At 37.6% G+C, this 16,007-nt stretch overlaps 1 long non-coding RNA gene across 2 annotated transcripts; it reads left to right on the top strand.

The window, feature by feature from the left end:
• The first annotated feature begins 4,566 nt into the window (after positions 1 to 4,566).
• Positions 4,567 to 15,361, top strand: LOC121405691. Of its 2 annotated transcripts, none has more exons than XR_005968681.1 (3): positions 4,567 to 4,802; positions 14,152 to 14,342; positions 15,279 to 15,361. It is a non-coding gene; the product is annotated as an uncharacterized LOC121405691 (long non-coding RNA). The 2 variants fall into 2 exon arrangements; XR_005968680.1 differs by lacking the exon at positions 4,567 to 4,802 and adding an exon at positions 6,168 to 6,549.
• Positions 15,362 to 16,007: the final 646 nt, after the last annotated feature.

Raw genomic sequence — 16,007 nt, forward strand, 5'->3', positions numbered from 1 at the left:
TAGGCCTATACCTATCCCACTAACTCGCGAAATCTGACCCCAAAAATGTGCATATTGACTTCATAGTGGCCTAAAAGTTTGTCGATTTTCCATTTTTCCACGTTCCCTTATTTTATTCATTTATATCGATATCCCTCCTCTTTTTCTCCCATTTTCGTTCTCCCTCCTTTTTTTGCGCCGCCAATAGAAGGGGGGGGGGGTAGCAAGGCCCCTTGCTATTTCCTCATGTTTAAATTTCATAACTTAGTTATTTGTTATTAAATTTTGATGAAATTTCAATATTTTGATCATTTTTGACACCACCTGTGTCTATAGGAGGTGAAACGTGAACTGAAGAGGCGGAGCGAGGTTGAAAGTGGGGGGGGGGGGGGGCAGGGCAAAAAGGGCACTTCCTTTTTTTAAACGAGAACTCTCGTAAACCCCAGACATATAACACAAAAAGCTGATCTACCGCTTCTCTGATTAACTCAACGCATAATTCCATTGCTTATTGCATGTGAGACAAGGAGCGGGGTAACGTATTTTGTGTGTGTTTTTTGTGTGTTTGTGAGTATGCGCTTTTTCTTGTTACGAAGGGAGGTAAAGCCAAAAAAAAAACACTCTTACTTAGGCCTATATCTAAAAGGAGGAATAACTGACGGTGGAATAAAAAAGTATGATATTGTTTTAATGAAATGTTATACATGTACTCCGCTTTCTCCTTGTTTTTTTTCCCTTTATTTTCCTGATCACTCCAATCTTCTGTATAATTTTTTTATTCATCCTTCATTTTTTATGTAACTTTTATAATGAAATTCGATGTAAATGATTTGTATGTTGATGATTTCTCAATAAAAACATAAACAAAAAAAATGAATAAATAATTAGCAATCCGATCAAGTTTCTGCCCGAAGAAGTTGTGTGTTTCGCGGTAATGTAAGTTGAGCGAAACCTTGTTTAAGGGGATTTCAAATTATGATAAGATATGGCTATATTCTGCGAGCTAGCGTAGAGAGCGAACGTTTTGGGGAAAAACTGTAAAATTTGAAGTCGTAAAACTTTCCTCATGGTTTTTCCGTCTTTAATTACAGCTTTAATTCTTCTGAAAATAATTCATGAACCTAAAAAAGACACCATTCTCACTTGAAGAGGGTATAAACATACGGTTATAACAGGGAAAAGGATGATAGAGGTTAATCTTGCCATCCCACATGCCGCAAAATTCCTCTTATAAATATAACAGGAAAGTGCGGTAATTGCAATTACCTTACATTATAATACTGAAAGTCTGAAAAAAACTAAAAAAGTAATGAGCTTTTATCAGAAGTGAATGAAGGCATGTTTAAATATGATACTTGATTAGAGGTGAAAAGGGGCAACGTGAAAGGCTCATGCGACGATCTGTCTGGGCTTTATTTCGTTTAATATCCTTTATATAGGCTACATAGGCTTGCGATAAAGGCGTAGTAATAAATCTAGGGTTGAATTTGGCAATTCCATTAGTGTGTAGAATTTACGGCTGAGCAATATTGTCACCGGAACAATTGTCATGGAACCAACTGCAGAAGATAAATTTCAATATAAAAAGGAAGCTAAATTAAACCTGGTTTGAAATGGACTTTGCAATTGAAAGATGCACTTGAAGAAGGTGACATAGGGAAAACGGCCTCTGATCGAAGTGGGTTTTAAAAGGGGAAGTTACCTGATACCCGAAAGGGCACTTAGGCAAAGGGGTACTCGTTAACACTTAAAACAGGTCATTTACTGGTGAAAGGGCACAGGGAGACATTTTTCTTGGGTAAAAATTGACAATTTTAGTGTTTCAAAAAGTGAGGGCACTCTGCCCCCCCCCCCCCGATCGCCGTCCCGACCTTTGGTTCGACAGGCAGACGCTTCACCGACTGTGCAAACTTCGCTCTATTCATGGCTCGGTTGCTAACTAACTGACTACAGTCGTCGTCACCCAACATGCCCAATTTGGCGCGAAGCCAACATTCATGACATTGGTGTATTCTGTGTAGCATGATTTTAGGCGGAAAAATTAATAGGGGACACAAAATAGTGGTTTCGTTCCTCTGGTATTGTGAGATGTAATGCACCTTGCGGAAGTTACAAATTTTTTGTTGTTTCATGTTGTAAATAGTTTTTGATAAAGTTCATGATGTAGATGAGGGCATGTGATTTCACTCCACGATAACTTGGGAATAAAAAATAAGAAGGGAGCTTGCGTTCATTTTTTCCAGGCGTTTCATTCATTATTAGTATACGGGATTGAGCCAAGTGAATGAGCGAAATATTCCTACTCTCAAGAGCGATATTTTCAAATTTTAGAGACCTTTGAAAGTAATATAAGGTATAGCCGCTTGACTTGTCGAGGCCCTGTCGGCTGTTTTCCGAGCGAAGCAGAGCGCAGTGAGACAGGCCCGCCTCTTGACATCTGAGCTGAATTTCACCGACTTTCTTTTGTTTTTTACTGTTTTTACTAATATTCCGACCAAAAACTGGTCGGTGAAAATCATCCAATGAAAGCGCGGGCTGCTATGACGTCATGTTGAATATTCATGTGCTCATTTTGAATGGCGACCCGAGGATTCTTGGCAAGGACAACGAAATGTCAAAGAGCATTGAATATGACTCTAAAATGCTAAATATTGACCGATTTAAGGATTTGCGATTCGATGAATTAGAAAATCACTCGCTTTGCTCGGGAAGCAGCCGCCAGGGCCTCGACAAGAGGCTATAGGCATAGCGCGTAGCGACCGAGCGAAAAAAATTAATGGTGATAAAAGCTCTAATTTTAGAGCACTTGACGACATCAATAGACTACTGCCTTACTCAATAGGCACGTGGGACTTATATAGTCAATTTATATATCTACTATATATCTATTATACTATCTTTGCGGTCGAAAGGGGGAGGGACTTCAGCCCCCCCTCCCCTAACCGCACCCGCTACACTCCTGAAGAAATGGCGCGAAAGATTACAAATTATCAACTGTCTCGGGGATTCCCAGGTGGGTGTTTCATAAAGTTGTTCGTAACAAGAGTGACTTAAACATGTTAAAGAACGAATGGTGATCCTTTCCAGTGGCAAATGGTATTCACGAAAATGTTCATCATGTTAAAGGGGAAGTTCACCCTAAAGAAAACTTTATTGTGAAAATAGCAGAAAAAATGATAAAAAATATTGGTGAAGGTTTGAGGAAAATCCGTTTAAGAGTAACAAAGTTATTAGAGTTCAAAATTTTGGATTTGTGACGTCATAAACGAGCAGCTGCCCCATGTGTTATGTAACATAAAATGTATGAATTTCAAATTTTGTATGGTTCCTGATGACTTAATTTTGTATTCTTTTCATGATCAGGTGTGAAATGATTTGTCTATTGATATACAAAAAGTTACAGTGAAAACCATTTTCAATTTTCTGAGAAAATGACATTTCATTGATTTTTTACCATTCGCTATGTAAATGCTGCTCGCATATGACGTCACAAATCAAATAATTGAAATTCTAATAACTCTTTAATTATTTGATGAATTTTTCTCAAACCTTCGGCAATATTTTTTATTATTTTTTCTGCTATTTGTACAATAAACTTTTTGTCAGGGTGAACTTCCCCTTTAATTGGTGATTATTTCGTTCCGAAAGTCGCTCTCAACTAACCATGCGATATGTAATTGGAGCTTGTCCTGTATGACAAGCCAAGTGTCCGCCAGTATATTTCGTGCAAATCAAGTCATTTCGTACACAAAATATGTTTTTATTCAGACGAAAATCATTTCGTCATGACGCTGTTTTATTTCGTATACGAAATTTATTTTTTGTCACATAAAATTAATTTCGTCTCGACGAAATAAATTTTTCTAGACAAAATGTAATTACGTCCACAAACTTTATTTGGCGTGCCATACGAAATGAATTTTGATCAAACGAAATGGCGCACTAAATGTCCGATGTTTAATTCCGTCCAGTTCACGCCATTCCGTACACAAAATGTGTTTTTGTTCATATGAAAATCATTTCGTCATGACGCTGTTTTATTTCGTATACGAAATTTATTTTTTGTCACATAAAATTAATTTCGTCCGACGAAATCAATTTTCGTTGAGACGAAATGTAATTGCGTCCACAAAATTTATTTCGTATGTACAAAATAAATTTTGATCTAACGAAATGGCGCCCAAAGTGTCCAATGGAAAATTCTGTATGCACACTTTGTTTTTTCACTCAAACGAAAATCATTTCGTCATGATGCAGTGTGATTTCGTATACGAAATTTATTCTGTGTCACCCTTAATCAATTTCGTCCACAAAATTCATTTCGTCCCGATGCGAAATTTATTCCGTCGACGAAATGATTTTGTGTCAAAACACACAAAAAAAATTCGTCTCCCCTGTCTATTCATTTCGTTCCGATGCGATATCTATTCCGTGGACGAAATGATTTTGTGTCAAAACACAAAAAAATTTCGTCTCCTCTGTCTATTCATTTCGTTCAGATGCGATATCTATTCCGTCGACGAAATGATTTTGTGTCAAAACAAAAAAAATTTCGTCTCTGTCTATTCATTTCGTTCCGTTGCGAAATCATTCCGTCGACGAAATGATTTTGTGTCAAAACACAAAAAAAAAATTCGTCTCCTCTGTCTGCTATGGGTCGCTGATTGCCAGCGCCTGCAGCTAGCTGTACTAAAGCTCCGGACCGGTCACGTAGTTGTTGACGAGTTGTTGAACTTGTCTTAGCTTATATTTCACGTTATTCATGCCTACATGAGCTGCATACAACTGCTCTAATCGCTAGGATGTGGATGGACATTGATTTCGTAAGTTCAGCTTAAAAGTTTTCGACTCAAAAATTACGTTAAAAAAGGGAAATTCGCGAATTCGTTAATCGTTACCAAACTTGCATTTGCAAAAACAATGCTAGTCCCGTGTATTCAAGTTTATGTACTGTTGTCAGTACAGCATGGGGCCGGGGAGGGTGATTTGTCTTTTCTGCACATCTGAAATGGTAATGAATTATACAGGCTGAAGATATTCCGGCCTAGATCTTAATATATAATGTAAAAACGGCATTATCGTGATATTGGGAACCACCGTTCACTTAATACAGCAGCGCTTTATTCAGTCACACGCACGGTTCCACATTTCCACCTCCATTCACTTCGTACACAAGTGCGCGTACACAAATCAACGAGTGGTTCCCAAAACCACGATTTGGCCGTAAAAACCATACTCAGAGCAAAAAAAAAATGCTGAAAATTTCATCAAAAGTGGATGACAAATAAAGTTATTGAAATTATTGTACAGCTTGGCCCGCAGCCTGCAGTAGACGGGAATAACCGTTGTTTCTGGGGTCAGTGGGATTTATTCAACAATTTCTGACATTTTACTATCATGGTGGGTGGAGCCAACGTAGTTCAGCGCAACAACCAAAATACAGAGACTGAACTGAAGCTTTTGGTCTAGGCCCGTGGTAGAAAGCTGCCAGCCGTGTGTTTTGAGGAGTTTTTCAGCATGTTTTAATTTTTTTTAATTTCTCCTCTTTCACAGACAGCTCGCTATCATGCAGCCACCATTAGGCATTAGGGGACTTACAATCCCGGGGAGGCCACTTCCATTCACGAGTGGATACCATGCGTGACCATGGGGTCTCGAAAAGCACCCTAAACACGTAATTTCCATATTCTGAAAATGCACCCCTTAACAAGTAATTACTATTGGCATGTGAAACCCTACCCTTAGCAAGTATTGGAAACATGCAAAACGATACTCTTGGCAAATGGTCCCTGAAATGAACCCCTAAACAAGTACACGAATGTTTTATTGTTACGGGTCCTTCGGTCATCGGCTTTACCTTATTTGGTTTAATACGACCCCACCTACACCTCGCGCAAAAATCGTACTTTAAACACGAAGTGTTGGGGCAAAAGGACATCCTTTAGTTTATAAAACATTTTAATTTTGTTTTATCAGAATTCGACCCTAAACACGTAATTTTCCTCGCGAAATAGATACCCTTTTTTCATTATTTTTGTGTTTTTGACACCCTTATCACGTAACGTGCACTGTCGTGAAAAAGACATCCTTTTTACGTGTTTTTTGGTCGCGCATGGTATCCACTCGTCAATGTAACTGGCCCCCGGGCTTACAATGCAAAATCCCCCCGGCCACTCACGGGGCACATCGATTTTTGTCTTTATTCTATGAAAATACTGAAAAGAATTGAACCAAAATGGAGATTATTATTCCCTTTTGGCCTGAAATGCACCAAAATGGGAAAAAGAAACTTGAAAGGGGAAAACATGTTGGCTGTCAAGCAACTTCACTCCGTTTTTTTCCGAACTTACGTACATAAACATATGGCGATTGAGTCCCTTTACAGATCACGCTAGAACTCGGTCTCTGTATTTGGTGAGTGGAGCCAACGTACACAATCAGAACAACCAACATAAAAGAGACCAAAGCTTTTGGTGTAGGCCCGCGGCTGCCAAGCTAGGGCAAGGCTTGGCTGTAGGCGTTGACTCTACTAGTCTAGAGTCCCCTCACTACTCACCACAGCACTTTCTGGTGAGTAGCCATGTACAAAAGTATTTTTTTTATTCTTAAAGGTCAAGTCAATCCCAGAGAATGAAGATTTGAATGAATAGAGAAAAATCAAACTATTTAGCATAATGCTGAAAATTTCATCGAAATCGGATGTAAAATAAGAAAGTTATGAAATTTTAAAGGTTTGCTTCCTTTTCACAAAACGGTGATATGCACAACTCAGTGACAAGCAAATGAGACAGTCGATGATGTCACTCACTATTTCTTTTGTTTTTTTATTGTTTGAATTACACATTTTTTACTGCAGATTTGACCATAAAGACCAGCTTGACTGAATATATTAAACAATGCTAATTCAACACGTTCAGGGTGGAATTAGTCTTTATTTTACTTGACAAAGGGGAGAAAATTTGAATATTTCATGTTTCACGTGATTAAAATAGTGAGTGGTTGACGTCATCAGTCTCCTCATTTGCATACCGACCAGGATGTGCATATAACTATTTTGTGATAAGCAAAATTTTAAAATGTCATAACTTTCTTATTTTACATCCGATTTTGATGAAATTTTGACTATTATGTTTGTTGGATTTTTCTCTTTTTATTCAAATCAACTGTTTGTTGGGGTGGACTTGTCCTTTAAATCAAAATCACACACACAAAAAATTGATTACTTTGGCCTGGAAAGTGACTTAGCGGGTCTCCATCTACAGAAATAAAATGAAGCCTGATGGTGGCGCTAATAAATTGTTCAGCCTTGATTCAGGCTCGCTTCAAATTCAGCTCCTCTGTAATTATGCCCCCACAGACAAAGTCCGGAGGGGGCATTAAGCGTTACCCCATAAGCGTTGCCCCTGTCCGTCAATTCGTTCACCCCCCCTCCCACTTGTTTTCCGTGCAATAAATCGAAATATTCTTGGATTTAAAAAATTTTTGGTGTGTAGGTAGATGCCAGTATGACACCATAAATAATACAGGCTGAGTTTGAAATTGGAATCTGCAGGTCCAAGGTCACAGCTCATGAAATATGTGAGTTGGTTTACGCATGATGAAATATTCAACAGATTTGTAAAAAAATGAGGGAGTGTAGGTAGATGAACCAAAATACAGGCTACACAAGTTTAGGCTACTACAAGTACAGGCTACTACAAGTTTGAATTCAGAGTCTGCAGGTAACAGATCAGAGCTCATTAAATATGCGAGTTGGTTTCCTCATGATAACTTATGAAATATTCAACAGATTAAAAAAAAAGGCAAATCTGTAGGTCAAAGGTCTAAATTTGTTCATTTTATACATATTGATTTCTGCATGATATTAAGTTCAATCATATTGAATGAATTTCTGATCGCTTTAAGCAGGGGCATCACATCAAATTTCTAGTGTTATAACTGTATCTAAATTCTTTTAATGCGCAATTCTTATAATTACTAGATTAATATGGGCACCAATGAATGAAATACTGGTACCTTCAAAAACATAATTTAAGATTATTATTGGCGGTGATATTGAAAACACTTTTTTTGCAAATAGTTTAAAATGATGAACACCTGGAATTAAAAAAAAATAGAATAAAATCTACTTATTGCGCTGTCACACCTTGGCGTTTTAGACAGCGTATGCATGACGTATCAAAATTTCTCTAAAACGTCGGCATACGCTGAACTTTGATTTTTTTTTTCAACTCTGGGCGTATACTTAGCGTATTCATAACGAGTTGGATGAATACATAACGTATTAGTAACTTATATCGAACGCTTCGTTAAGGCCCGGTAACTTATAGCAACGTATTCCAACGAATGCTTAGCGTATTGCTGGCGTACACAACTTATGCCCTACGATAGCCTAACTTACGCATAGCGCGCGGCAGCGTATCGCTGACGAACACGTGTCGTAGCCTATAAAAAGGCTGCCGTACGCGTTCAACTATTCAAATCACAACCGCACGATACATCACCGTATCAACACCACCGCCATGCCGAAGAAAACTCCTGTGAACCCCACCTTTATATACCAATTCCTATAAACGTTGTCAATACGCCATTATACGGTAGCTGTAAGTTATAAACACGTTCAGTAAGTTTTGTGGTCGTCCGGAGCACGTCTTCATACGTCTTCATACGTCAATATACGTTGGAGTTAAGTTACACATACGTTCAAAGCACGTTACTCATAGGTTAGAAGTAAGTTTTAGGGTACGCTGGACATTATCTCGACGTACATCGACTTATGAGTAACTTACGAGTAACGTGTGTCAACGTGTATCAACGATCGCGTAACTTGCCTACAACTTATGGCCCGCGTATGCGGGACGTATGAGTCATACGCTGGCATACGTCGAAAAATTTTGTGCTCGCCATTACCTTGAACAAAACCAGCAGTACAAGCTGGTTTTGTGGTCGTCCGGAGCACGTCTTCATACGTCAATATACGTTGGAGTTAAGTTACACATACGTTCAAAGCACGTTACTCATAGGTTAGAAGTAAGTTTTAGGGTACGCTGGACATTATCTCGACGTACATCGACTTATGAGTAACTTACGAGTAACGTGTGTCAACGTGTATCAACGATCGCGTAACTTGCCTACAACTTATGGCCCGCGTATGCGGGACGTATGAGTCATACGCTGGCATGCGTCGAAAAATTTTGTGCTCGCCATTACCTTGAACAAAACCAGCAATACAAGCTGGTTTTGTGGTCGTCCGGAGCACGTCTTCATACGTCAATATACGTTGGAGTTAAGTTACACATACGTTCAAAGCACGTTACTCATAGGTTAGAAGTAAGTTTTAGGGTACGCTGGACATTATCTCGACGTACATCGACTTATGAGTAACTTACGAGTAACGTGTGTCAACGTGTATCAACGATCGCGTAACTTGCCTACAACTTATGGCCCGCGTATGCGGGACGTATGAGCCATACGCTGGCATACGTCGAAAAATTTTGTGCTTGCACAAAATTTTTCGACGACCTCGCCGTATGACGACGTATACCAGCGTGTTTTAGCGTACTCTTAACGTATGCAAAACTTACCCGTATCGTATTCGCCGTACGCCAGCGTATTCGCCAAATTCCTCATACGTCTGGCATATGTTGTCTAAAACGCCGAGGTGTGACAGCGCCATTACCTTGAACAAAACCAGCAGTACAAGCTTTGTTCGTTATGTCAATAATACAGTCTTCTAAAGTCTATACAATGAAAAGATTGGACACTCTACGGACTTCGCTTAATACTATGCGTCGATTTGCTTGTAAAATAGTCAAGGTGCCTATTCTTTGCCGTGTGTCTTTGATATGAATATAAATGCCTTCTTTAGGCCACAAATTGATTATGCGGTTCTACAGGCAGCGACGTGAAGAGAAGGAAAAGATGAGGAACAGAGTGCTTAAATGGTCACCAAAGGGACTTCATTCGTGCAATTGCATGGAAGTGTTTCATCTGGATACAGGAATCTCCAAAGAAGTGGAAAGATTAGCTCATAAAGAGATTTTCATGTGTCGTGCTTTGATTTTCCTGTGAACGGAGGCATGCAGTGAACCCTCGAGTGGCCTAGTCCTAAGTCTATGCCATAAACATGAATATTCACTAGGTGGGCTGATGTCACATTCCCACTTTCCTTTCCTTATGTTATTACACGAAATCATAATTGCTTCATTTTTCATGCTCATGTGTAAATGATTTGTCTCCATTATAATTAAATAAGTTACAGTAATAACTAATTAAATGCACTAAATCAGTTGTCAATCCAATTATGACCTGTAATTTCTTTTTTAATAAACCTAATTTCATATAAAATACATAAGAACAAGTGGGGGTATGATATCAGTTTGCTCACTGAATATTCATGAAGACATGCTTACATCTGTTTCATTGGAATAATGCAAATATTAAAATTCAATATCCGATTTTGATCAAATTTCTAGCATTAATTGCTTTGTGAATTTTACTCTATTTTGGAGATGAGGTCAATGATGAGTATCTTCAGCCTGGAGCATCCCTTTATCATGTTGGTAGTGGAACACCTAAGTACCTACTAGGCAGGGCCAGAGGCAAGACTTCGAGATTCTTTCTAGAATTTATTTACATCCTGGATAGAAATACATTAGGCTTTTCTAGTAATGATTTGGGGATGAAGGAATGGAGATGTGGCTGGGAATTCGAGTGTGGCAAAATGATTCTGTTTGGTTTGGCTTGTTGCAATTTCTGCAGGAATTATAATCATGGATCGTCAGGTCAACATAATGAAACACTAGGAGGTGATCAAATGAATTGATTTTTGTATATAGAAATACTGTTTTTACATTCACCCCCTTCCTAGAAATAAACCTGATGTAAAGTGGAGCTTATTAACTAAATCGGAGATAGTGAGCTACTTGTCTGCTGTTTCACCGTAAGCCCCCTTTTCCAAGAACACCTCCGAACCTGTCATAACTTCTGTCTTAATGACGTAGTGATATCACGTGGGTAGACTATAACACGCAAAAGAGCCTAAAAATTACGTAATAATTAATAGAACAGGAAAGGAAATGAGAGTCGTAAGTCGTAATTCCAAAGGTTCGTTAGACCAAAAATGAAATTAGGTTCGTAATTCCGAAGACAAAGTGAACAACGAACCTCATTTTGTTTTCGGATAAACGAACCTTATTTCGTTTTCGGATTAACGAACCTTTGGAACAATGAACCTCATATCGTTTTTGGATTGTCGAACCTTCGGAACAATGAACCTTATTTCGCTTTCGGATTAACGAACCTTCGGAATATCCAAACCTTCGGAAAAACGAAGCTTCGGAATTACGAATGTATACGAAATTAATAACAAGTTTTGATAATAATACATCACAAAACCATTCATTTTGAATTGGTAGAATAATTGAATGATTATTCAGAAAAGCGGCACCTATATAATAGTTTCACTCTGCTATGCAGGTGAGACAAAAAAGGAGAGAAGGGAAACAAAAAATTTGTGCATTTTCATTTATTTACAGTCAGACTGCAGGTCCCAAGAAAGTGGCTTCTTTCATCCAAGTGATATTCATGACTTGAGTTGTTTTGCATATTTAGTGAGCTTGATGCAGACCAAAACACCTCTTTTCATTTGGTCATTGCTGCTCTAATTGTGCATCGAATTTCATGAATTTGGTACCATTGTAAAGAAGAAGAATCATTCTTTCAGGTCATGTGTTTGGATTTAGTCAAAGATTTTGTAATATAGGTTAAAATTTTGATCTAAAATATCCTACAAAGTAAATATTTTCACCTGACAAAAGCTGCTATTTTCACACTTTATTTATGTTTGAGCCCAAATGATTTTTATATCATGATAAAGCTGAATATGTATGCTTTGAAATGATATAGGTTTCAAAATAAGAATTGGTTTAATCGGGTCAAGATCAAGTACATAAAGCAGTTTGAAAACAAGAATACTGCACTCTGATTGGTCAAAGAGACCACCCAGTGGCAAATTCCAACGGTTCCAGTGCCTGGGTTCGTGGGAAGGTCACACTTCCCATGTGGTAATCTCAAATACCCCGCGCCTGTTCTGTGAACCTTATCCAGCCAATCAGGACTCTGGATTTCATGCAAGTACAAAATTTCAGAAATCTCGTCTTGTACCTTGGTGGGAAAAGTGTGAACTTGACCCGATTAAAAGGTGCTGCACATCAAGAATGGCATTGTGAGAAAGTACAAAAGTTCAGCTTTATGGTGATATAGATATCATTGAGGCTCAACATAAAAAGTTTTGCACAATTTGCAAAAGAAAACAGAGGAAGAAAATTCAGTTTTGAGGCACACTTTCAGGCCAGAAATTTACTTATTTAACAAAATATTGTATACAAAATAAATGACCAATATGAAAGAGTAACTCTTACTCTATCTGACGGTGCAATAATATTTCATTTAACTTGAGGTTAAAACAGGTAAATTTTTAGAAAAAGAAAATCTCACGAATCATGAGATTTTGCAAGGAGGAGGATTCAGCCACGAGATGATTTGGATGAATCTGGCCTTTTTTGCTCATTAGCATAGGGACCTGCAGTCTGACTGTTTAGGCTTATTCATTTTCAATAGTCGCGGCAGTTCACACGTGCTGCCATATATGGTAACTATTATATCAGTGCTAGCCAGCAGCTTGCGAAGGAAAGTCAGTTTCAAAGTAATTGCTTCAGTGGTGTACAGATGAAGGGGGGGGGGGCTTCGGGTGCTTGCTCCCCCCTGCCTCCTACAAAAAATCATGACCAAGAAAGGGGAAGAGAATATGGTGAAATACATTATTCAGAATATTATGCTTTAATTGGATTTTTATAAATAAAACAAATTCTAAATTTTTGCTCGCTCACAAATAAAAAAAATTGCCCAATATGCCATTATCTAGCCACTTCAAATCTTTGGCTCACTCTGCCAATGATTTGTTTCATCACACTTCTAGGCAAATGCTTTTATATAGAATACACTATTTCTCATGATTCCATTGTTTATATAATATGGCTTTGTGGAATTGTTTGGGGTCTAGAATTACTTCATTAATATGCAATTTTATTAAAATCACAAAAACTGCAAGTTCTTTTTTTTCTCCTAATAATCAGAGGCGAAATGAGCCAAAAATTTTGAGGGGTTCAGATATGTCGTATCGGGCAAAATTCAATAAAAGTTGTGAGCGAGGAAGATTTTTCATTTAAAAAAAAATCAAATTTTGTATAGCTTGACATGAAAATATTCAAAAAATGTTATATTTCATTTTTCTCTCTTTTCTTTTCTTTCCTTTTTTAGTCTTTTTTTTGAGGGGGGGGGGGAGCATCCCAAGCTCCCCCCATCTGTTTACCTCTGTCTATATCACTGTTATATTGTTGTCATTATTTGATGACTAATTTCATAGAAACGACTGATTCAGAAAAATATTAAATACAGCCTTTCGTGAAAAGCTGTCCCGGTTGTCTCAAAAATGTGCGTTTATTTGTCTGCCCTCCATCAACCCACCCTATTTCAAGAAAAGCTCCCAGCTTTCTCGAAATGGTGCGGCCATCCCCGCTCTGCGAAGACAGACGATGGTAACAAGCCAACAGTTTATGATACAATATATTTTGATGGTGTTTGGAATCATAAAAACCTATATAATTATCATTATTTTATGAAGAAAGCCTGTATGGTTTATTTACGTTAACTATTAAAATTCTCTATCTGGGGGTACCCATCTCAACGTCCGTAAGACATTTTTTTAGTCACGAAATGAATTAGTGATAATTTCATTTTCTCAGTAATTTAATGCCCAAGTCTACATGGTTTTACCATGTTTGATGCATATTTTGCCTCTGCTATTATCTTGATTGGATTTATTTCCAGATTCTTCACAATAAATGCAAGTTTTATCATAATTTTAGTTCTGAAAATTGACTAAGGCAGTAAGGCTTCATCTCTTATGTATTTTCTACCGATAGTACCGATATAACGATATCAATGGATTCTAGTTAAAAATCCTTTTGGGTTAAGATTGGAACTAACTCTGTAGATAAAGATATAGACTAACTTGTCCAGGTGTTGAGAAACGGGCCCCTGCTAAGTAGGCCTAGAGTTTTCTTAATTATGTGTAATTGATTTCATGGCATTTGTTTACATTTGCTGCAGATTCCCATTCAGCAATTGGACTGAACCTGTACTGTAACACAGTATGGATGAGCTTCATTCAATTCCTCCAAGAGCTGTGTACTCTGTTCTGATCATTTTGAAGATACTTGCTTGACAGAACTGGGCAAACGATTCGTCTTAGACAGGATGCTGTCCCAACCATATTTGATATCCCCCCTCGTCTTCAGAAGGTACAGTAGATCAATATCATACATGTGTTCTAAAGAAACATATTCTCTGTACTATCATCTACCTTTGGTTTGACAGAACAATGTTTTAAACATTCCATTTTCAGTAGCCAAAGAGAGATAAAGAATTATATATTCGGGAGGGTAACCATAGACCTGGGCCTATATTGTGTATTTAAAGTAAACGCTTACTCAATAATCAAACAAATTAAAAATTTGGTTTAGCCATACATAATTAGCCTGGGCTACTTTGAAATTGCATGGCGAAGGATGCATCGCTGATTTTTCAGACTCTATTGAAATTTATTTTAAATAAATTAATTTATGCATAGAGAATTCTCTGCTGTACAGGTAAGTCTCCAAATAATTCCCAAAGGTCTATAGTTTCTATCAAATGTGCACCTAAAAAAATGGTAAATCAAATTTCTATTATGTATTTTATTGTTTCTATAATTTCTTTGTTTCAGGGCCTTAAGTGTTTTGTTTTTTCTGAAGGGATTTCCATTGGATTAAATTTATATACAAAATAACGTTTTTGAGCATTATTTGGTCCGACATGAACTCATAAATGTTGCGTAACTGCGTATCTGGGTGTTGCGAATTTGGTCCCAAAAGTTCTGCGAGACTTGAACCAAAAAAAATCATGAGGACTTGTTTCTCAGTGTGGACTTATTGCAAAAAACTGTGGAGGGGGCGTATTAAGCCCTCCCCCTTTGGGGCCAGATAGGGTTAATATATCATCATAAATATTCAAAAAACATGTTTTTCTTGCTGCAAGTCGGTGGAAAAGTATTGATTTCTAAATAAATATTATTCTTCATGTACTATTGAATATTAATTTGACAAATTCAAAGTTATCTTTCAATTCTTGTATCTCTGTTTGTTCAATATTTCTTTTTTTCTGAAAATGTTTCTTTTTTAAAATTCACTCTTCTACAGAATTCACACAAGCCAGGGAAACCCCCGGAAGAAAGACGTTTCGATTCAGCGAACAACCTCCCAGATACTGCAAAGACACCTGTACCAAATACTTCAGCACTTTCATTTCTCAAGGACCACTACTACTCAATACCAGAAAGTCCAGGAGGGGTAAAGTGGAAGTTAACAACAATAATGGACTTTATTAAAAACTTGGAGAAGAGGCTGGAGACCACACAGAAGTGTAGATTACATGTACATGCTGTTAAGTTTGAACAAACCTGACTTGCAAAACTTTACAACAAATAATTTACGCTATGTGCATTCTGATTATTTAACATAGCTCAATGAAATAGTTTATCACTGGGCATGTAACAAAGTGAATTCATTAAATTTGAACGTGTTGCAAAAATGATGTCTTACAGTAAATTCATTCTGGCTTAGAATGTCGGAAGAGAAAAAAGTTTGTGAAAAGAAGGAATGACGGCAAGCTGACTGAAGAATAGAACAGGATAGAGCAAGGGAAACATAAAGGTCAACTTCACCCCCCAAAAAATTTGATTTGAATAAAAAGAGAAAAATCAAACAAGCAAAACACTGAAAATTTGATGTAAAATGAGAAAGTTCTGATCCAATCCAATCCAAAAGTCATTTGATACAGCGCCTTTTCCTTTCGGTTACAAAGCGCTGCACACACACTACTCCATATTTGTTTTGGCCACTAAAACAACTGTTCTACACCTCGGAATG

Source organism: Lytechinus variegatus, chromosome 19, assembly GCF_018143015.1.
Source record: "Lytechinus variegatus isolate NC3 chromosome 19, Lvar_3.0, whole genome shotgun sequence".
Taxonomy (NCBI): Eukaryota; Metazoa; Echinodermata; class Echinoidea; order Temnopleuroida; family Toxopneustidae; genus Lytechinus; species Lytechinus variegatus.